Source organism: Podarcis pityusensis (assembly GCF_964106645.2).
Source record: "Podarcis pityusensis genome assembly, chromosome: 5".
NCBI lineage: Eukaryota > Metazoa > Chordata > Lepidosauria > Squamata > Lacertidae > Podarcis > Podarcis pityusensis.
This window is the reverse complement of record NC_138032.1, coordinates 29,419,544-29,442,432: the sequence shown is the minus strand read 5'-3', so window position 1 is coordinate 29,442,432 and position 22,889 is coordinate 29,419,544.

The window sequence follows — 22,889 nt, the reverse complement described above, 5'->3', positions numbered from 1 at the left end:
GATGAAATTGGAAAGCTTGTGGACTGGCACAATCAGGTCATTCATTTCAAATTTAAGCACCTCTCTCTCTCTCTCTCTCTCTCTCTCTCTCTCTCTCTCTCACACACACACACACACACTTATGGCTCCAAGACTGGGAAAGAGGATGGGAGCATACGCATTCAGTGCACTCACCCCCAACATTCATGCTTTGAGCAAAACAGTCTAAAGGAGCCTCACGGACATGATTTAACACAGCAACTAGTTGAAGGGCACTTCCAGGCTCACTATTTTCAAGTGAGTTTCAAGCAAGGGCAAGGCAATCCTATATGTTGGAAGCTGATGGAAAGTTAAGCCGTGGCTAAGTACGTCCATTCCAAACTCCATTCTGGAGCAGAGCTACTGCTGGCCGAGATGGCCAAATCATGGCAGGCAGGAAAGAAGCCCTTGAATAGTGTTTGAGTCACACCACACCTTTTGTCAGTTTAGTTTATACCACGTTGCCAGGTCACATAACCTAGCTGAGCGGGTCTTCTCTCTGGCTGCACCCTCATCGCACTCCTTTTCCAAGGCTTACTCAAGATCCACAGGGCTCAGCTGATCTGGGATGGGGGAGATACACCTGCATATCTCTGGCTGAGCTGAGGATGGAGAGTTTTGTCACGGCTAAAAATTGGCCACTGTTTCTTTAATGCTAAAAGAACTAAGTCAGCATGAGTCAGTGGCCTACAATGACTCATGCAACCTTTCGCCAAATTGTACCTGTATATATAGAGTGGTCAATGTTAGTGTTGGGTGTGGGTTGGTTGGATGGATGGTAGAAAGCTGGTTACATTTGGTTTGTGTAAAAGCTGTCGGTTGTGGTTGGAGAAGAAGACTTGTTAAGAATAAAAGCAGCAATACTCTGCAAGAATACTCTTTCTCAAAGACTCTTTTGTGCCAACTAAGGTCTGAGGACTAGGCAAAGGAATAAAAAGGAGGTCAGAACCTTTTCTTTTTCAAACACTGACAAGTTGCACCAGCATAGTCCTGCTTTGCCCGGAACCTCCCAGGCCAGCCAGAGGTCCACTGGATTCTGACTCTGCCAGTCGTGGTGCAATCCTGTAGCAAGATCCACCAGGATGAGCAGATTCAGATTGTGTAATTAAAGCTGATTTGGAGTGCAAACTTCCTTTCCCGTAAGATTCAATTTTTCTGTGTGATCAGGAGAGTGACAGGCAAATGCTGTGTGGAAAGTGTGGGGTAACACCTCCTTTGATGCAACCATCTTCTACCCTTCCTGCAAACTAGTCAGAGCAAATGCTCATTAAAGAACCAATGTTGTCTAATCTTCCTGCAAGTAAATCAGGACGAATGCTCAACAAACAGGGTATTGGGAAGCACCCTAATAAACAGATCATTCAGTATGTAGTAGCTAAGCAAATATCAGCATACTGCTGTTGTGGTGGTTTTTATGAGGCTGTTTTGCTGCTTTGTTTCACTGCTAGTTTTGTTTTTAATTTTGCTGTAATGTATCTTTTTATTATAACTCAACTTGATTTTGATTTTATTGTTAAGTGGTGAGATATAAATGTTCTAATAGAAGTTCTCTTCAGGTGGTCAAAAAGGTGTGTGCAGGAGTGTGTGTGTGCCTGCGCACACTGCCACAATGTTCTCTCTTATACAAGCTGAGCAGACCCACACCCACTCCAACCCCAACCTTTCCATCTTGTCTGCGAAGGTCAGGGGAGGGCTTTGCAGTGTGTTCAGATGAGCAATCAGGGTTCTTTTTCACAAGGAGAAATCTGAGTGTTTTCAATTGACCATACTCTAAAACCCTCTTCAGACCTCCCTCCCCACAGATGGATAATAATAATAATAATAATAATAATAATAATAATAATAATTTATTTATACCCACCCATCTGGCTGGGTTGCCCCAGTCACTCTGGGTGGCTTCCAACAAAATATTGAAAATACAATAAAACATCAAACATTAAAAACTTCCCTAAACAGGGCTGCCTTCAGATGTCTTCTAAAAGTCAGATAGTTGTTTATTTCTTTGTCATCTGATGAGGGGGCATTCCACAGGGTGCCACTGGATATATCTTAAAGGCTCAGGCAAACCAGACAGCTGTATCTGGGCATCTGAAATAAAACTACAGTTACATTAGTTGCATGTATTTTGGAAGGTCTCTTCCAACTCTTCAGTTTTATGATTTTATTATTCTATGAATAATAAACTATGCTAACTTTCCAAACATTTTTCAAAGGCAGTCCCTTTTTGCAGTAATCAAACCTGAGCATTATGAAAACAAGGATAACTGTGGCAAGGTCATTTCTTTTCTTTTTTTCAGAAGAGAACTGCAACTGAGGACTGCAGAGTGGGAGTGGGGGGAAGTTGGTTGATTTGGGGCTGAAATGGGAACCCATGTGTGCTTGCAAATTCTCACCTCATTTTCTTTCAATTTGGGCTCTGTCAAGTGAGAAAGCACTCAGGAATGGTCATGTCAGCTGCCAGGGTTATCTCTGCTTTCCAAGGATTCAGCAGGGTTTGCAAGAGAAGCACCAGTCATGTCTCTCAAGGCCCCTTGAATCCATTTGGAATAGATGTAATATCCCCCACTTTCAGAGCACCTTCTTCCTTAACCTTCCCCTTCCTCCAAGAAAACCCATTATAGAGTGTGTTCTGCTGCATTTATTGGGTTGATGAAATGATGAGATGGTCCCGTGATTGTCATGGCAGCCATTAAATCCCAAGATGTTCCAAGGCCATCAGTCTTGGAGTCATTAGTACCACATCCATGGCCAATTCTGTCAGCTCATATAGGGAAACTGCTGGACAACAGGGTGAGTGGTACTCCAGCAGAATCCCCAATCTGTCCTGCCTTCCCAGTGCAAAATACAAACATTCCAGATTGGCACTGACTGGAGAGAATTCTGATAGACCACGATTCCCCCACGCCACCCCTCTTCCTAATGCTGAACCAAGTACTCAGGGGAGTACAATTGGGAGAGATTAACTCCGCCCTGCTCCCCCACCCAAGTCTTGGTTACGTATGCTAGGTCAGTCTCTGTATCCACAATTAAATTCTAGATGACCGACTCAGCTTATTAGAGATGAACTGATGACTAAATGCCAATGAGTGTGATCCACTGATCAATTTTCTTACCAATGTTGCTGATAAGCTACATTTCACAGCTTCTAAAGCAATTGAAGATTCCACGCACACACACACACACACACACACACACACACACACAATCTGACATAGTTAACTAGAATGATAGGTTGCCTTCAGAGAGGAAAACAATGGTAAGGTTGCACACAATTTTCATCCAAGTGAAGCCATTTATAAAAATAGCATTAGTAGTCTTGTACGCAACAATGCCTTAAGCAATAACTGCTCTTCACTTTCATTCTTTAAACCTCCCCAGGGACATTAGGTTCCATCTGTGAGCATGTTAGATGTATGCTAATCTAAATTTTCCACTTTCAATAAAAGTTATAAAGTTTCTTTTCCTTTTGACTTCTTCCTCACTCACTAGATGCATGTTATTGCAATGCAAAGCAAGGTACTCTCCACCCTCAGCTCTATGACCTTGGAGGCCTTAAACTGGAGCAAAGGAATGTCAGTCTCAGCAGAACTAAGATATGCAGGATGTCATAATGTCACCATACTTCTGAAGAGCAGGACATGCATTGAAAATGGTGGGGATAAGATGTGAGAGAAATAACATTGTTCTAGGATCTGAGTTTTTATGCAAGAAATGTTGTGTGACAGCTATCTCAAAAGAAGGGCAAAAGATCCTTTTCCTTCCAGAAATGCCTAGACCATAAACTGGTGGACATGTTCCATGCAAACAGAGGAGGAGGGAGAGCATTAATATTTTAATACTACAGAAAAAACATAATAATGAACATTCAAAATTAACTAATGTTATTGCCCTCATTGTGCAAGGTTTGCATGGATTGATTCCCTGTATGGAGGAAATAAGTGATTTCCCCTATTCCTTGCCCTTTGTTACACATCAGGTGCAGATAGTTTTCTGTTCTTTGGGTTTAATAAAGTACCTGACACAGTGCATCTTTTAACCAAGAGATAGGGATGCTTATAGTCTTGTATAGCTCAATTTAAGCCAGGAGCCCAAGGAGATCTGTTGCAACCAATCTAAATTGCTAAGTTTCAGACAGCCTGGAGGCATAATTTTATCTACACAATGATATCATCTACTCTGAGACTTTTTCCAAGTTCTTTAGAGTTAGAAGGATTTGCCAGAAGAACCTGAAGAGGATTGTGAACTAATAAATAAATAAATAAATACATGCCGCTTCAGGGTGATCTTGCAGATAAACAAGTGTTTTCCTTCTCTGCCTGGTTTACCTGACAAGGAGACTATGAATGAAATGTTTACACTAGGGATGAAGTGTCAGCTTTAGTGCCTGAGCAGAATGCAAACAATCAGGTTTCTTTAAGTCGGACTGATTATATGATCTTGCTTAGGGGAAAGCTAATCCTCTGTCAAAGACTATGAGGTGCTCTTGTGTTCTCAATGGTTTGGCAGAGAGAGAGAGAGAGAGAGAGAGAGAGAGAATGTTCTGGCAGCAGGGCCCCAAATCCTGCATTCTCCCCTTGGATTGCAAAGACAACCAGAGAGTCCTCATTGATTTGTGCAGAACGAAGGCAAACCTGTATGCAACCAAAATATTCTACCATATTTCAACAACAGTGGACCCTCTGGATATGAATTTAATTCATTCTGGGGGTCCGTGTGCACCCCAAGAAATCCGTATCCAGAGGCGCCGCTAGTGCGCATGCACACAGCGCGATAGAACGCTTGTGCGCATGCGCGAGCGGTGAAACCCAGAAAAATACTTCCGGGATTGCCGCTTTCGCAACCCAAAGTTTACGTTACTCGAGTAATGTAACCCAATGGTCTACTGTACCAGTAATGTGCTATGACCAGAGGAAAAATAACCACTGGGAGGAGCACAGAGAAGAAACGGCATGGTGCATCTCCAGCAGCACAACCGGACACTTTCATCTACCCCAGCTGCAACAAAACATGTCTCTCCCATATCAGTCTCTACAGCCACAGCAGGCACTGCAGCCTGTCAACAGCTTCACCTCACCCCCAACAGCACATTCCTCCATTATCTCCTGAGACAAACAGATGCCAGCAGTAAGTTGTTTTATGAGCCTTCCGGGATGGTCAATGCAGAGTCCCATAAGCACACAGTTGTTGATCATTTGCTGTGTGGGGACCATGCATATTATTGAGGAAACACTTCTGTTTGGTGTGATAGCACCTTTTTCCATTTTGCAAAAATTATACCATGTTGTTAGGTGAGAAGTAACTCATTGGGCTTTTTTTCTCTATTTGGGGCAACTACTAGGCAATGTGTGTGGCATCACTAGTGTGAAGCACTGTTACTCCTTCTCGCACACAGCTCTACTGGTTTAGATCTAGATTCTATCAAGTCCCATTTCCAACAGAATCCAGCAAAGCGAGTCTGAGAAGCCCAGGAGGAGGATGTGAAAGCAACAAGATACATTGATACAGCAGGTGGTTAAAACAAATTGAAGACACAGTTGAATTAAAAACAACCATTTGTTGCCCTAAAATTCAAAAAGGATGGAGGCCAGCCGAGCTTCTTTTAGGAGTGAGTTGCATGAGCTGGGTTCATACGAGAGGAGGTGACCCTTCAGATAACTTGTTCCCAATTTGTTTAGGGCTTTATAGGTTATAACAAGCTCTTTGAATAGTGTCTCTGGCAATGAAGCCAGTGAAAACAAAAAACAAGAACTGGTGCAATGTGTTCTGAGAAGTGAACGCATGAAACCACTCAGGCACTGCATTGTGCATCACTTGGAGTTTCCAAACATTCTGCAAGAACAGCCTCATGCAGAGTACATGGCAAGATCCCACTCTGAAGGGATCAAGGCATGAATGACTGTAATATGATCTGCACGATCTAGGAAAGAGCACACAAGCCATAGCTGATGGAAGGCACTGCTGCCACCTGGTCCTCCAGGAACAAGGCCACATCCAGGATCATTTTGAAATTGTGGACCTGATCCTTCAAGGGAGACTGCAACCCCATTCAGCACAGCCCAGGTCAACTCTCTTACTGACCAAAACCATCATTTGTCTAGATCAAGCCTCAGCTTCCTATCCCCCACCCAGCACATCATTGTGCCCAGACAATGGCCCAAGAATTTTTGATCCTGATATCTTTGCCAGAAATGATGGGCACAAGGATGGGCACTGAAATGAAACTGACAACAAATGTACCCTGAGACCAGTCAGCTTCAGCATAGCCCTTCTATAATGGTATGGTGTTGCTCGTGCGTAAGTTGCCGCCTCTCCTGGCTATGTTGCCTTGTTAAACCTTTCTGTCTGGACAGCCCTTCAATTCGTGGCTGCCTCAGTCGCTAGTAGAATCCGTCAGTGGGTGTTTCTTAAACCTTTTCCATCATAAGAGTTGTTTGACACCCAGTCTCCTCCTACTTTCTCTGCGCGGAAGTCTTCTGCGCAGGGAGGGCGTGGATAGCGGAGGACCAGTGCTCTCCCCGCTGGTGTCCGGTGAAGAGTCTGGGAGCCCTCTCGCCGATTCCCCCATCTGCCCCTCCTTATTCCTGGTGTTGCACTGAATTGCTTCCCCATCTGCTGAGCTGCCTCTCTCCCTGCTGGGCCCTTCTCCAGCATCATTAGAGAGCCTTCCCTCCACCTCTAGCTCCGATGTCAGTTCCCTGACACCTTCCTTTCAGGTTAAGCGCTCTTCTTCTTTTGTGCAACAGATCATCAAGTTCAGTCATTGATATTGTCAGTGGATATTGTCTCCACACAAAAGTAGTGAATTATCCAGCAAGGCTGACCCCATATCCATTATGCATTGATAGAATATCACACAATTGCCTTGGAATTATGATTCACCATATCACTGCTCTAAAATGTAACAGGAGCATTCCTTGAACTTATGTATCATACAGGCAGAATCTTTTGTTATTATGGGGCAATGCAAAACCTAGCTTTTGATTTTCTGATTCCTTGGACTGGTAGTGAAAAACAAATTCTAAATATATATGAGTAAATGCATGCTAATGGTATCTTCAAGCTTCCCACTTCATAATTACACCCTGTTGGAATGTTTGTTTATTTCTCATCTCCCATCTCCCAATGACTTATCATCAGTAACAATAACTTAACAAAAAGAGAACATGAGCGAGAAATGGAATAAGCAACAATATTGTTTAAAGATTTTTAAACATGCCAATGCAAAATTTTTGCTACAAACAGACACCTGCTGCATTTGCACAGCCACTATTAAGTAAGAACAGTGGTTTTGTCTTCATATGTTTCTATATGTATGTCATTCATGTTGCTGCTAGAATGTGAAGAACAATCACGATGGGCAGCTAAAATGTGTGCTACAGTCGCTGACACTCAGCTTGTACCCTCGCTCTTCCAAAGCAGGGAGCCAGACCAGGGGTGACCAAGGTGGTGACCTCAAGACGTTCTTATACTCCCAACACCCATCAACCTCAGCCAGAATGGCCAGCAGTCAGAAATTGTGGGAGTTGTAGCCCTGTAATATTTGGGAGATGGCACTAACTCCTAAAGCTTTATCTAGTTTTCACCCATATAGATTTAGAGAATAAAAGTAGAGCTGGTGGGACATAGTTCTTACATAACCTTCTACTTCAGATGGTGTCCACTTTTCAGACTTGTTCACCACCCATGGCTGCTTTAATGTCTCACTCCAATTCCCTGTATCATGGAGAACACAGTATACAAGTAGAGCCCTGCTAGATCAGTCTAAAACAGGCATCCCCAAACTCGGCCCTCCAGATATTTTGGGACTACAACCCCCATCACCCCTAGCTAACAGGACCAGTAGTCAGGGATGATGGGAACTGTAGTCCCAAATCATCTGGAGGGCTGAGTTTGGGGAGCCTGACCTAAAAGAATGCATAGTCCAGTGTCATGTTTCCAGCAAATGTTTGTGAGCAGCCACCATTCATCTGCCCACAGAAAGTTGTTTTCAGAGGCATGCTGTTGCTGAACAGGGGGATCCATACAGCCATCAAGACTAATATGGCTGATAGCCTTATCCCATAGGAATTTGTATAATCCTCCTTTAAAGCCAGCTAAACTGGAGGCCATTATCATATTCTGTAACAGCAAATTCCATGTTAATTATCTGTTGCTGCACACACCATTTTTTCCTCTGTCCTGAAAACCCTTTTTTTGCTAGCTTAACTTATGCTGGGTTGCTAGGTCATGTGATCATGCTGAACAGGGTCAGGATACTGTCTATGTCTCCCTCCTTCCTTCCCACCCCACCTTGCTTCCAGGATGCCTTTTCATGACTTACACCAGCTTAAAATCCCGTGGAATGGGCTCAGCTGGCTTGGCTCTGCCTAAGCCAGGATGTGGAGAAAATGCTGGCAGACCTCAGACTGAGCTAGGAAGGAGGAGTTCAGGTAGCAAAATCCAGCTGAACTGGAAACCTACTGACTCAGCTGGAGATTTTCTGGATCCTGACATCACTCAGCCTGGCAGATCTTCCTTTAGGATCGCTCCCTGAATAGCAACAATAATATATAGCATTATGCTATGTTGGCAACACTGGAATAGAAATTATTGCTACAGGTGACCTTAATATGCACAGACAGCAGTGTCATTTTGTTTGTTAAACAAACAAACTTTCAGTAGGAACATGAATCATGCCTCCATGCTGAAAACTTCTCTGGAAAAATATCTCCACTGCAAATAGGGTAGCACATTTGCTTGTGTGTATATCAGTTTTTCTCAGCACTATAATTAGCTGATCTATTAGGTCTTATTAAAAGACATAGATACACCCTTATTTACATTACCTTCCTGGGTAACAAACTCACATTTTTATAAGCAAATAAGCAAAGTCTGAAAAGAAGTTTAAAAATAGTTTAGCTTTTCTATTGCTCCTTTTAACTGAAATCGCTGGTTGTTTTACCATTTGCCTTATACTGTACCATAATTTTCAAAACCCATTTTGCTATAATTTCACCATATGCTTGGTACAAGATGCCCTAAAGCTCAAATCGTCCCTACCACTAAACTCACGTGCCTGATAGGTATGGAGGTTTTTGTGTTTATTTTTAGAAATGGAAAAGCTGAATCTAACTACCAGTCTGTGCTTGATCTGCAGCCAAAAATCCATCCAGGAAATTCAAAACATCTTTGCTTTATGGGGTCTTGCACTAAAGTGCCTGTATTTTTAATCTGCCTTCACCACACATAAATTATTTCTTCAGAGATGTTGTGGCCATGCATTGAACATTCTCTGCACAAAGCTTAATAGCAGCCTGTTGTGGACCCCTGATAAGAACTTCACTGCTGTCTGAATGCGGGCATGGTAGAAAGAATAATAGAACTGCATAAAAAGTAGGCTAGGCATATCTGAAATGCTGCTAGTCCCAACTGTCCAAAAGTGTCAAGAATCCACATCCAAAGCCCACCCACCCACCCCATAAACCCCCAAGAATGTCTTAAAGCTCATTTGATTGAATAAAAAATTGGCTTCCATTTTGGGATTCAAGCTTTTCCTTCAGTCAAGATAAAAAAATATATTTGTGTGTGGATGTGTGTAGCCGCCCCAGCTATAAAGATACCTACAATGACCGCTCCCCACATTAAATGGGGGGTGCCCTTTGATTGGTCGCGCTCAACCCCCTGGACCCTATGCGGCACCATTAGCACAGGCTTGGCTTCGCCTTCCCCAGGTGGGATACCTGGAGGTCTCCGCCTACCTCAGCCAGTTGTTCAATCCCGCCTGGGGAGGCATTGCCAAGGTGATTAGGCCAGGTAGGGGGAGGGACCACCTGCCCACACAATAGGGATCTACAATAGGATCTAGAATAACATTTCCTTTTCTGACCGTTGTAATGCTTGCATCCCTTTGATGCTATGGAGGTCCTAAGGAAATGTAGCTGACACTTGCAGGAATATCTCAGACACACTGCAACATCCGTGTAGAACAGGGGTAGGAAGCCTTTTTCCACCTGAGGGCTACATTCCCTGCTGGGCAGCTGTCAGGGGTCCACATGCCAATGGTGGACAGAGCAATGAGTGTGAATTTTAGCTTTGTACACTCACAATTTCCCCTATACAGACAAGCAAGTGTCATGGTCTGAGCCCAAGGACACACAGCAGCCAGGCTAAAATGTTCAAGAAGAGGAACAGGGGGTGTAGCTGGAGAGGGGATGTGGCATGGGGAGAATCCTTCAGGCCAGGTAAGAGTTGCAGGGCAACATTTAGTCCCCTTGCCCAAGGTTTCTCATCCCCGGCGTAGGGCCATCAAAGGCAACAACACACTGAAGCCATACAAAGGAGATTTAGGCTAGACAATAGAGTGTCCTAGACTCCTGGCCTACCCGGCAGCAAATCAATATGTCAAGTCCAAAGTTCAGGAAGGTCAGGAAACACAGTATCCAGCTCTGAAGTCCAGCAGTCAGGTTACAGTCCAGAGTCAAACCCAAAGTAGTCTTGTAGAGGTCCAGGAGCATCCAAGCGAAGGTCCATCAACATGGGCAGATGAGCAGACACAGCACCTCACCTCTGCTTCCCTCTTGCACTTTGCATGCTGATTGCAGCATTTGCACTTGATGAGGCATGTGACCGTTGCCTGTTCCAAGCCTACTCCAGCTGAGAAATCACATACGTCCTCACAGAGCTAGCGAGCCCCACCTGGCCAGCCAGGGAGCTGGGCTGTGGGCCCTTGCAGGCCTCAGCCTCCTACAGCACCACTCCTACTGCTCTCTTACACCTTAGAGCCCACTGGGTTTGTGGGCACAGGGGCCCTTCTGGCTCTGGCGATGGGTCCTGCTGCTCTGGTTCCTGTGCATTGACTGCCATCCCGTCGCCATCCTCCATCACCCTGTGAGTACTTCCTTGCCCCAGTGTGTCCCAGTCCCAGTTACACCCCTCACTGGGATCCTCCTCCTCCCCTTTGTCCTGCAAGTTCATGAGGGTCAGCACATACCAGTAATTATAGTGGTGTCCTATTAGAATGGGTGTAAGAGAGAGTTGTATGGCTGCATGGCTTGTGATGAGCTCTGAATCAAAATCTCCAAAGTCATATTACTGGAGACCATAGACTCTCTATAATAATGACAAAGGCAACCTTGACAGGGTTTCAGAGTCTGTGAATATATCTTCACACATGCGTAGTTCTGGTGATAATACCTAAAGAAAATGAGCAAGGCTTGCATCCAATTAAACAGAATAAGAATAAGCTCTTGGGGCTTGAATGGATTAATCTTGGCTAATGAGAAACCATCTTCCATCATTTTGGGGAATTTTCCAGGCTCCGATGAGTCATGCAGACCAAAAGTATAAAAATCTACAGTAAAGGAATAGAAGGCAGAGAACAGCAACTGGGTTGAAGTTCAATTACATACCAAACTGGGCAGGCGATGTTTTGATGCAAGTCATCTCAGACTGCCCAAAGTAAACTCAGCTGGGCATGTGAAAGAATTTACTGCCTTTGGGTGCAAAAATCATAGGTGGGCAGTCTTTACAACTAGTGGTTCTGTTTTTATGTAGGGTTTCAGTAGGAACATAAAATGTGGGTTGAAAACATGTGTTTAAATGGCATTTTATAACCTGCACTTAAAAGATTTTTCAGTCTGTCTCTGTAGACCCCACCTCTTTTCTGCTCTGTGTTGCCAGCCACTAGAATATCATAGTTTTTTTCTAGGGCACTATAAAATGTTTAAATGTGTTTTTAAAGTTTAAAGGAGTAGCAAATGCAATATACATGAGCATGTTAAATTTGTAATGCATTTGACACACAAAGAATCTGCATGGCAATAATGTGGGGAGTGTGGCTTAGCCGTCAAGATGTCATGGGATTGCACGCTATTAACGATGAAACCTTGTCCTTGCTTCACCCCATGTTGTCTAGGCATTAGAGCGCAAAACATAACCTACTGTCCCAAATCTCCTAATAAAGGATCATATCATCAGATATAAGCTTCTGTCTGTATCAGTCTGTTGCTTGGCAGACATCAGTTATGAAAAATGCAGCTCATCTATCAGAGGTGGTCCATTGGAAAATGTTGGACCAAGGCAGGAATCTTAAATTCTCAGAGGGCTTAACTACAAGTTAATTAGTAATGTGGCTTAAAAAGACAATGGGGACCCCTAATTTCTAATAGGACCAAAGTGTGCAGAGGAGAGGTTTAACCCTTCCTTCTCCAGTCATGATATTGATGGAAATCCCTCTGTGTTGCAACTACTGTTGGTGGGGGGGCTCCCATTGGTGCCAATAGAAGCATTTTTAAGCTCTAGTTGCAGTGCAGTGGGAATTGCCTACAGGTTCATGACCTAAGAAGGAAGGTTTAAGCCTCTCCTCCCTGTGAGCTGCAATCCTAATGGGAACCAGACTCTCTGTGCCTAGGATTAAATTGTCTAAACCCATGCAGTCAATGTTAATATATAGTTAGGCCCTTTCTAAGAAGCAAATCTCATTGAGCTCAATGCGACATTCTTCTAAGTAAACACGCCTAGGACTGCAGCGCATGTCTGGGGAGACTTGGTCTGCCATGAAGTTCACTAGGTAACATCTCTCAGCCCAATTTGCTTCATGTGGTTGTTATGATAAAAGTGGCAATAGGTGCTTTCTGTTGCTCTCTCTCTCTCGCTCTTTTTTTTTTTTTAAAAAAAAAGCTTCGAAGAGAAAGAACTGGATAAAGAAAAAATAATTCACAAATAAATAATACACAAACAATTTAATTTAAGGCAGGCATTTTAATGTGCTTTTACTCTGATGTGCAGGGAAATTAAAAGATAAATCTATCCAGTAAATTGCTCAGTACATTCTGAACGTGCTGTACAAATGCATTGGCACTGAATTGTAATAGCACGAAGCCACATTTAAGTCCTTTAAAGCATGTATGAAGTGTCTTGTAAATCCACAGGGATGTATTTCCAAGGTGATTAGCGGAGACTTTTGAAAGGGTGCAGCGGGGTAGGGTGGGGGAGGAAAGGTCTAATAGAAATGTTGACAGACCATTAACTAGAATATCACTAATGGGCACACTAATAGATAGAGATGTTTTTTAATTGTAAGAAGGTTAATTGGGACAGCACATTTACATTCTTTCCTTCTTTAGTGGTGGCACTTTCAGCACATCCACTGATAGGAACGGCTATTATCTTAAGAGGATTTGGAAGATCATAACATTCTCCTAAAGAAAACAAGTGAAACATTCTACTATTAATGAGGCCTATTCAGGAAGGGAGCAGGCTTTCTTACAGCCTTATTTTGACAACAACCTGGGAAAAGCAGCTTCTATTTCTGTTCTATTTTCTGTGGTTGCTATTAATACCGTACACCGTTCCTCGATAAAAACTAGCTGATTTGCAGGGTATTGGAAAAGGGCATGAGTCACAAAAGTCATATGCTAGGAAATACGTTAAACATTTTGTGAGGGGTTTTTTTTGTATAAACTCCAAGTGTGTGGCCTGTGTTGTTTGTTCATTAATGACGCACTGAACAATGGAGGTTTTCCTGCTACTCAGGCACTCCAAGGAGATTTCTCTCACCAAATCTAGCTCTTTGGAGTATGGCCACCCTACTAAAGAGGACATTGCTCATGCCATTTTTATTAATATTTTTATCCAAAATAAAATAGAGCAGGTAAAATAAAAAGGGCACAACACAAACTCTTAAATATTAGAATGCATTCAGCTACAAAGGTAAAAGGTGAGGATATATTACAAATCACACTTTAAATGGCAGAATCAGATTGGTGTGAATTTTTCATTTCCCTGCTTCTATGCAGGAAGTATGCAAGACCGAGGGCAATCTAGGAATCTCATAAAAACAACAACAACCTAGTACTAGAGAATGATACTATCAACACGGTTCTCATGTGGTGGTGGACTGGTAAATGCTGATGTGCATGAGCTCATCATGTCAGCTTCTATAACCATACCCCTAAGAAGAGGCAAAAAATACAAGCAGCGGTGTCCATCCTTTATGACAGGGGCGGCCAACTCCCAAGAGACTGCGATCTACTTTCAGAATTAAAATCTGGCCGTGATCTACCCCCGTTGTTTTTTTTTAGGGGTTCAGCTCAAAGTTGTTGAGCTTTTTTGGGGTTTGGGAGGAAGGGGAGTTCCATGGGGGGGGGGATGAAAACATTGCTATGGATGAAAACAGCCACACAGAGGGAGTTCTGTCTTCCCTTCCTGAGTTCAAACAACAATGGAGGGCAGGACGAGGCGGCAGGGCAGGAATCAGATTTACCGACGCAGAGTAAAGGGAGCCAGAGATCGACCACGATCTACCAAAACATCACAGGGATCTACCAGTAGATCACAATCAACCTGTTGGAGATCCGTGCTTTATGACATACCCCATTCCCAAAAAATAGTGCTACATAGTATAATATGGAATCTATCAATTTCCAGCATGATTGCAATCCTATTGGTGTTTTCAGGGCCCCTGTGACCATAATTTGTTTTAATCACTTTTAATTCTGAATTTTAAATGGCTATAACCCACCCTGGAACCTGCTGGTGAAGAGCACAGAATTAATATCGCCACCATCAACATTCGGGTATTAAGCTCTATGGGCTGTAGTGCTACTTACCTCATAAATTCAACCTGCAAAATATGTTGAGTTTTAACAAAAGACCTCCAGCCAGCTGAAATGCCACCTTTAGCTTATCATTAAAAATGCAATCTTGCAATGCGTTATCATTAAAGCTGCTAGTGTAAACTAGGAATCCTATCAAAGAAAAGCGATCTTCTTCCTAGGTATAGTTATGACAAACACCTCTGCGGATAATTTCCTTCCTTCTCTGACTTCCTCTATGCTAATCAGTCACACACATTCTTGAAAGTCTCATTATCACCTCAGAGAAAGGAGGGTTTGTCTCTTACCCTGGTGTTCCGCTGTAAGAGATCACTGCTCCTGCTCTGAAAAAAGTCCCAGAGCTGCGCTGCCCTTCATTTCCCTTCCAATACACCATTGCTCCAAATATTCCCATCAATGGTTGTGACTAATTGGATGTGAGTATTTGCCATGGTAAATATTAGTATTGCTGCATTTACCTTCCAGCAGCTAAGTTGCTACTACTTAGGAAGGGGAGGTGGAAGGGTGAGGTGCCAGTGGGGTGCAAATACACCAGCAGAAATGAAATGAAATACTTTATTGCCACTTGTACAACTTACAGCTCATAATATCTTGTGCTGTATTCACCACCCTCTGTAGGCACTTCCTATCAGTTGATGTCAAACCAGCGTACCACACCGTGATAAAAGGACACTTTCAATTGTGGACCGGTAGAAAGAGATCATCAAATGTTGATTGACATCGTTCTTTCACAATACTCTGAGGAGATGGAGTCTCTGTTGGGCTTTCTTAACCACCTGGGTTGTACTGATTTTCCAAGTAAGGTCTTCACTGAGATAAACTCCTAGGAATTTAAAGGAAGAGACTCTCTCCACACAGCCCTCCCTGATGTACAGTGAGTTTAGTTCTCCTCTCTTCCTCCGAAAGTCCAACACCATCTCCTTTGTCTTGCTGATATTAAGGTGCAAGTTGTTCCCTAGGCACCATGTAGATATTTTTTGGACCTCCCCTCTATATGCTGATTCGTCTCCATTATGGCAGTCCTGCTGGGGCATTGACCCCACACCACCCTCACTGTTACCCTCCCTAATAGGTTAGCAGCAGCAACGTACCTGCCAGGTGGTCCAGTAAATGCCTCTGCCCCATCATGCCATCCACTACTGCTGAAATGAATGCAGGTTGAAATGTGTTGTGAACAAGCATTTGACAAAAGCTGCCTTAAAACGATTGCTTCAAATGCTTTTTTGTTGATGTTTAAATTCTTTGGAAGTTTGGGGTTGGAGTAGTAACACTGCCAATATCCGTCAGGGTTTTTGATTAAAAGGCAACATATGAATTACAGGACCTGAGCATATGAATAGCCTTTGTTTTGAATTTCAAAATAAAACTAAATGCCCATTGAAAAACAAAGAAAGGATGAGGGGATTTAGCCAGCAGCAACAATTTACATTTAAACATCTTCTTTTAAGCATTGTTTTTGTGTGTGTGGAATACGGAGCACAGTGATCAATAATGTAAAAGCTCTCCTTGGTTGCTATTATTTTCTACAAAGTGTGAGCAAAAAATAATCTCTCAGCCATGCCATCAGCTGGATCACCATTGGACTAGACAACTGACTGAAAGGAAGTGAACACCCACAGATCTATCAGACCCCACAGTTGTTGCAAAATAAATTCAGATGTGTCATTGTGTCAATAACAGAGTAAGATCTAGGTTTGTTTCTTGCTGTAGCTTTCTTTGATTTGAGGCTACAGCCCACTTTTGCTTAGGCAGATCTGAGGGTTAATTCCTAGCCCAGGAGCAGGTCAGATAGAGGAGGCTCTCTCTCTGGTTCTCTCCCAAGCCCTGCCTCCCAAGACAAACTGGCACATCTGATTGGCTCCTGCGATGGAGCCTGGGCTGCAGTGTAGCTGGTCAGCCAGACTGCTGCTTCAGAAAACATCTCACCTGTCACAGATACCAGGCACAATATGAACTCTATAATAAGCAGGGAGATGTTGATAGTTGCCTGTGAAGGCCAAAGTTTGGTTATTGAAAGTTTCATTACCCCATCTGGCCGTGTATGATTGTACAGGTTGATATGCAAGTGCACTGTATTGTAGTTTTATATAAAAAGCATCTGTCAGGGATGCTTCAGTTGAGCACCACATAGTCCTAGATGACCTCAAAGTTCCCTTCCAGCTTTATATTTCTACAATGTTTAAATGCCACCTGAGATATATGCTACTGTTTGGAATTCTTATCAACTTTCCAGCTTCACGTGAGAACATAAAACAAGATTCAAGGACCATATCCTGATATATATATATATATATTTAATAAGGGGAATTTAAAAAGTTACTGCCTCCCCCACACACTAATAATAATTTTTTCCCAGGGATTGTAAATGAAATGGCCAGAAATCATGTCTCTGCGTTAATTATTATTTTCCTTAAATGTCTTGTTTTTTCTTTATTCCTTATTCATTTAATTATATTCTTGATTAAGTAAATAATAAGGCATATTTTAAGACTTAAAATTCTATGTTTCTTTCTTATAAGATTTTCCTAAAGTTTTTTTTTTGTGTAATACAAGAAGATAAAAGAAACTAATTTAGATAAAATAAAAACAAAGACAGAAAGAGGAAAGGAAATGCAGAGTCCTCTCTCCAAGGTAGCTCTTAACTCTTGAGCCAGTGTGGTGGAGCCAGTGTGGTGTAGTGCTTAAGAGCGGTAGTCTCGTAATCTGGTGAACCAGGTTCGCATCTCCGCTCCTCCACATGCAGCTGCTGGGTGACCTTGGGCTAGTCACATTTCTTTGAAGTCTCTCATCCTCACTCACCTCATGGAGTGTTTGTTGTGGGGGAAGAAGGGAAAGGAGAATGTTAGTTGCTTTGAGACTCCTTAGGGTAGTGATAAAGCGGGATATCAAATCCAAACTCTTCTTCTCTTCTTCTTCTTCTTCTTCTTGGATCACACAGAAAGTAGGGGACCCTCTCAGCTCTCACCCTGGGAGATCTTTCCTTCCATGCCTCTTACCCAGGGTCTTTTCCATTCATCAACCACCTTCATATTTGTATAATCGTTGGACTCCAGAGCAGTGCACACCAAAGAGAAAGAAAGAGAAGAAACAAGATAAAAAGAAGGAATGTATATAAGAAGAGAAAGAAAGAAAGAAAAAGGAAGAGAGAGTGAAAAATAAAAAGGCCTTCAGATTTTCCATCTGTCACTTACATAAAGGAATCTATTCAAAACATTCATTCTACAAAACATCCAATTGTTCTACTTTCTGTTGGGCAATATTTTCCCAATTTTCAGACTCAAATGTCTCAAATTCATTTCTTTTCCTTCTCATGAAAAAAGTCCAAAAAATCCTATTATTATTATTATTAGGAGACTGCCTTGACAAAGAAAAAACTTCCAAAGACTCATCATTGTGTCAACGATGTATGTACATAGAAGAGGGTTCCATTTATTTGTGGGGGATGTATTTCCCCCATAAATATAGTTAGAAAGATTTAGGGGTGTCACCTTGGTTAAAAGTTAGCATAATGCAATATCATTATATTTGAATTGAGATTTAGCACTTTGTGGAGAGTTGTAGATTTTACAGATTTTAGTTGATTAGAAGCAGGAGTTGACAGGCTCTAGAAGCACTTAGGTAAAGCAGAACATTTTCATTTAGAATATGCTATACAGTAATTAAAGAGGTTGGAAAAGTGCCAAAATCATTTAATCTAATCTCCTTCAAAGAGACAATCAAATGGCATGTCCTGAAGAATTAAAATAGCAAATTCAGGTTAAACATTTAGTGCTGCCATACTTTGAAGAACAAAACAGAGGACACATTTGCCGACTTCTGCTTTTAACTATGGATTGCTATGATGACTCTGGCTATGAAAAAGGTGTGTGAAAAAGAGGATGACATATGGCCACCCTGTTTTTACATCGTATTATTTATGTCAGAGGACGCGGGTGGCGCTGTGGGTAAAACCTCAGCGCCTAGGGCTTGCCGATCACATGGTCAGCGGTTCGAATCCCCGCGGCGGGGTGAGCTCCTGTCTTTCGGTCCCAGCTCCTGCCCACCTAGCAGTTCGAAAGCACCCTTAAGTGCAAGTAGATAAATAGGTACTGCTTTATAGCGGGAAGGTAAACGGCGTTTCCGTGTGCTGCACTGGTGCTGGCTCGCCAGAGCAGCCTTCGTCATGCTGGCCACGTGACCCGGAAGTGTCTCCGGACAGCGCTGGCCCCCGGCCTCTTAAGTGAGATGGGCGCACAACCCTAGAGTCGGACACGACTGACCTTTACCTTTTTTATTTATGTCAGAATCCAGCGCCGCCACATGCAATTTCTACATATAATAATCATGTAGTAAATGTCCTCATGCAGCCCCCACTGGAGGATTTGTAGGGCCACGTCACGATCCTAGACTTGCATGAAGTTGGAGTGCAGCCCCTATTGAAGGAGTAGAATAGAAAAGTGAAGGCAGGTTGCATGGAAACGAGAATGGAGGGACACTGAGGTGGAATCTGTATAGGCCGTGAAAATGCTTATTTTAATGTTTTGAAAAATATATTGAATTTTCCATAGCTCACCATCGCCATCTAGTGTCACATTTGTATAATGCACTTTGCAACAACAATACTTAAAACATTTTATTTGCAGCTATATAGCTGGATCCTGAGAAAGGAATAGTGATGATTTAAAGTGGCAGAAGTTTGAATAAAGCAGGGATCCGAGAGTTTGAATCATATTGTTTTAGCTGATAGAGTGGTCATTTGTGTAATTATATAAATTCATTTTATTTTTAAGTCACTATTGGTGCAAACTGAACAAGGACATGTGGCTTTATCCCAGCATTTTATTTGAATTTATCTGTAAATGCAAACATTGGTATGACCCTGTGTAGTATTTCATTTAAAGAAAAAAGAAAAGAAAAACCTGAAGTACTTTCAGAAAGAATTCATTTCTTAAAGAAGAATTTCTTTTTTGTGAGCAGCTTTCCCCCAAATTCTGAACAGTGCATGCTGGCTCTGAGTCTATCCTGAACAAGGTGATTTAGGTTATGACTGTTAGGATCGGCCTACTCAAGTGTAGGACGCTGGTAGAGACACATGCCCGACTGGCATGTTCTCTCCTTCCTGGTCAGTTGTTCGGGAGCTTCAAAAGCTTTCTGCAGCCTGAACATCACATCGATTGATAGCAAAAGTTTCCATAACAGACTCAGTAGCACAGCATTTTGGCTAAACTATGTTTATTTACATATAATACACTCCTTCCTCTTTCTTATCAGACAGCAAAGAGAAAGAACAAAGGACAATAGTCCCACATCACGGAAACACAGTAGTACCAAAACATCCTGTCGCCGTCACTTCCCACACTGTGGAATGAAAACATACACTGCCGTGTGCTAAACCAATCCCATGACTGCAAGCACAGAGCAAGAATCCTAACAATGACCTCCTATTTCTGGGTTGGATCACACTGTTAAGATGTCACCTGGCAGTGGTTCAGACTTCCGAGTCACCTCTATAGCCTACTTTTCTTTTTCCTAGAGCCAGGGCCTTTTCTCCCACAAGACATCAGGGCCCTGAGGGATTTGACATCTTTCCACAGGCCTGCAAGACAGAGCTGTTCTGCCAGGCCTTTGGGCAGGATGCAGTTTGACTTACTTTCCTTTGTATAAAACAAGCCCGAAGGAGGCCCCCAGCCCACTCACAGGTCCTTGTGTGATCAGTGGAAACAGTTGATCCTGGCAAGTATTAACCACTCTCAATTCCAACCTGATAATTGCCACCTGCCCAGATTTTAACTTGTCTGAATTAATTTTAAGATGTATTTTAATTAATTGATGTCTGTTTTTATGCATATTGTGTTGTTTTTATGATGTTAGCCACTCTGAGCCCAGCCTTAGCCAGGGAGGGCGGGATACAAATAATAAATTATTATTATTATTATTATTATTATTATTATTATTATTATTTCCCCAAAAGTTAAATGTATAGCTTTTTTCCCATTCTGAGAAAAGAAACCAATCTGACTGTTGAAATCTCCAGAGCTCAAGAGGGGAGGTGGTAGAGAGAGCTTTTCTTTTGACAGACAGGTCTAGCTTTTAATCACAGTGAACCCTTTTCTGAGGCCACTCCAATCACCAGGATTTGGGGGAAGGATGCTGAAGTAAATAAACAGAGTTGTACTCGACATGGGCTATCACTCTCCTCCGAGGTTTGGCTGTGAGAGTAGCAGAGTAAGGCTACATACACATCATACGTTTATAGCCAGACAGTGATTTAAGGGAGTGTCATTGGTTTGCCCACACTGCGTGCTGAGCCAAGAGGGTGTTGCAGGGGGTGCCACAGCAAAGACATAGAAAAGAGGGTGAGAGACGATGGGTGGTGCTGGATTTTTGCATTGCACAGGGCAGCACTGAAATTTGAGGTGTCAAGGTCTGCCACTGCTATGGATCTGACTCTCCTGTGTACGTTGAGTTCCCCAGTGGAGAAACCCTTTGTAAAACTGTACACTAGCTGACTTATGTACTTTACATTAAAGGTATAAATTCTTTTAAAATGATAATTGAAATGAATGGGAGGTGTGTGCATTTATTAACATTTTTGATAACATCTTAAGTCTGCAATTCTAGAAATAAAGGAACCTATCAATTCTGGTTTGTCTCAGTTTCTCACTTCCCCCAGTCTTAAGTTTGATGTACCCCAATTGTACATATGTTTATTAATTTTTAAAACAAAAAGTCCACATTGAAAACTGTATACATATTTCTGTGTGCAATTGTGTATTCTTTCAAGCAAATCCCTCCTATTATAATCAATTTTTGCATATTATTTTCACTTTTATAAGCATTATATACATTTCACTAATATACACATCATTTGGTTGAAGATCTGCTTTGCAAAATCCAGAAAGCCATGGTTTGAGTCAAGTAGTAGCTCTAGTTCATCTTCAGTGAAAAAAATAGATTGCTAGACCACATATCTGTGAAGAGTGGATATAATTTTGGCTAATCTTAATAGACCCCAAAGTTATTGCTGAATGGAACCCTTCCCACTGTCATATACAATGCTTTTGGGGGGTTAAAAAATGAGGTGCTGATACTCATTTATTGATAAATGTGCTGTGGGTGTCAGCACCACAATATATAAAATATATATTGTAAAAAACAACTCATTTAAAAAAGCATAAATAAGATTGCTGATTTTTGTCAGCATTTATTGATACATTCATAACTCAAGCATAGATTAGCTACTAGATCAGGTACTAAGAGGTCATACGAAGTAGGTTTCGAAAGGCGATATCCTCTACCCTTCTGCAAGCTTTGGTTCCATTCTAATTGTATTTAGTGGAATGCAATTAAAAGTGGATAATAAAATCTATTGTAACACAGTTTAAGCCATAATATCTTAATAAGCTTCTTTATCATCTCATCACAACAAAGAGAAATGAAGACTGAAATAATAACTTAACCCTGGTATGCTTAAAACTTAAACAGCAGAGGAGGTGCCATTTTCAGATGATAGCAGGCCTCCTTCAATCTTATAGCGAAGAGATTTCCTCCCCTGCTGTTGTCAATGTTTCCTTTTATAATTCCAGGGCATTGTGTGTTGTTATTCACCGCAAAATGGTATTATTGTTCGGTTTTCACTGAATTATATCATTGGGTTAGCATGATCAGAGTTATGAATAGGAGACTGATGTCAACTGCATAAGGAAAACAATAAATAGATTGTCTTTTAAATTCAGATACTGCAGATACAAGTGCCTTCCATATATTAGCCGTTTTAATGATAAATAAGGGGCGCGGGTGGAGCTGTGGTGTAAACCACTGAGCCTTGGGCTTCCCAATCAGAAGGTCGGCGGTTCAAATCCCCACGACGGGGTGAGCTCCCGTTGCTCAGTCCCAGCTCCTGCCAACCTAGCAGTTCGAAAACACATCAAAGGGCAAGTAGATAAATAGGTACCACTCTGGCGGAAAGGTAAACGGCGTTTCCGTGCGCTGCTCTGGTTTCGCCAGAAGTGGCTTAGTCATGCTGGCCACATGACCTGGAAAAACTGTCTGCAGACAAACGTCGGCTCCCTCGGCCAGTAAAGTGAGATGAGCGCCACAACCCCAGAGTCGTTCGTGACTGGACTTAACTGTCAAGGGTCCTTTACCTTTTTTTTTTTTTAATGATAAATAAATAAGCACACCAACATTAAATTTGTCTAATGACTATCATGCACCCTTATATCAAGTACGCATACTTATTCTAATTAATTAATTAATTAATTAAATCCCCTGGCTTCAGTACAATCATAGGTCTAA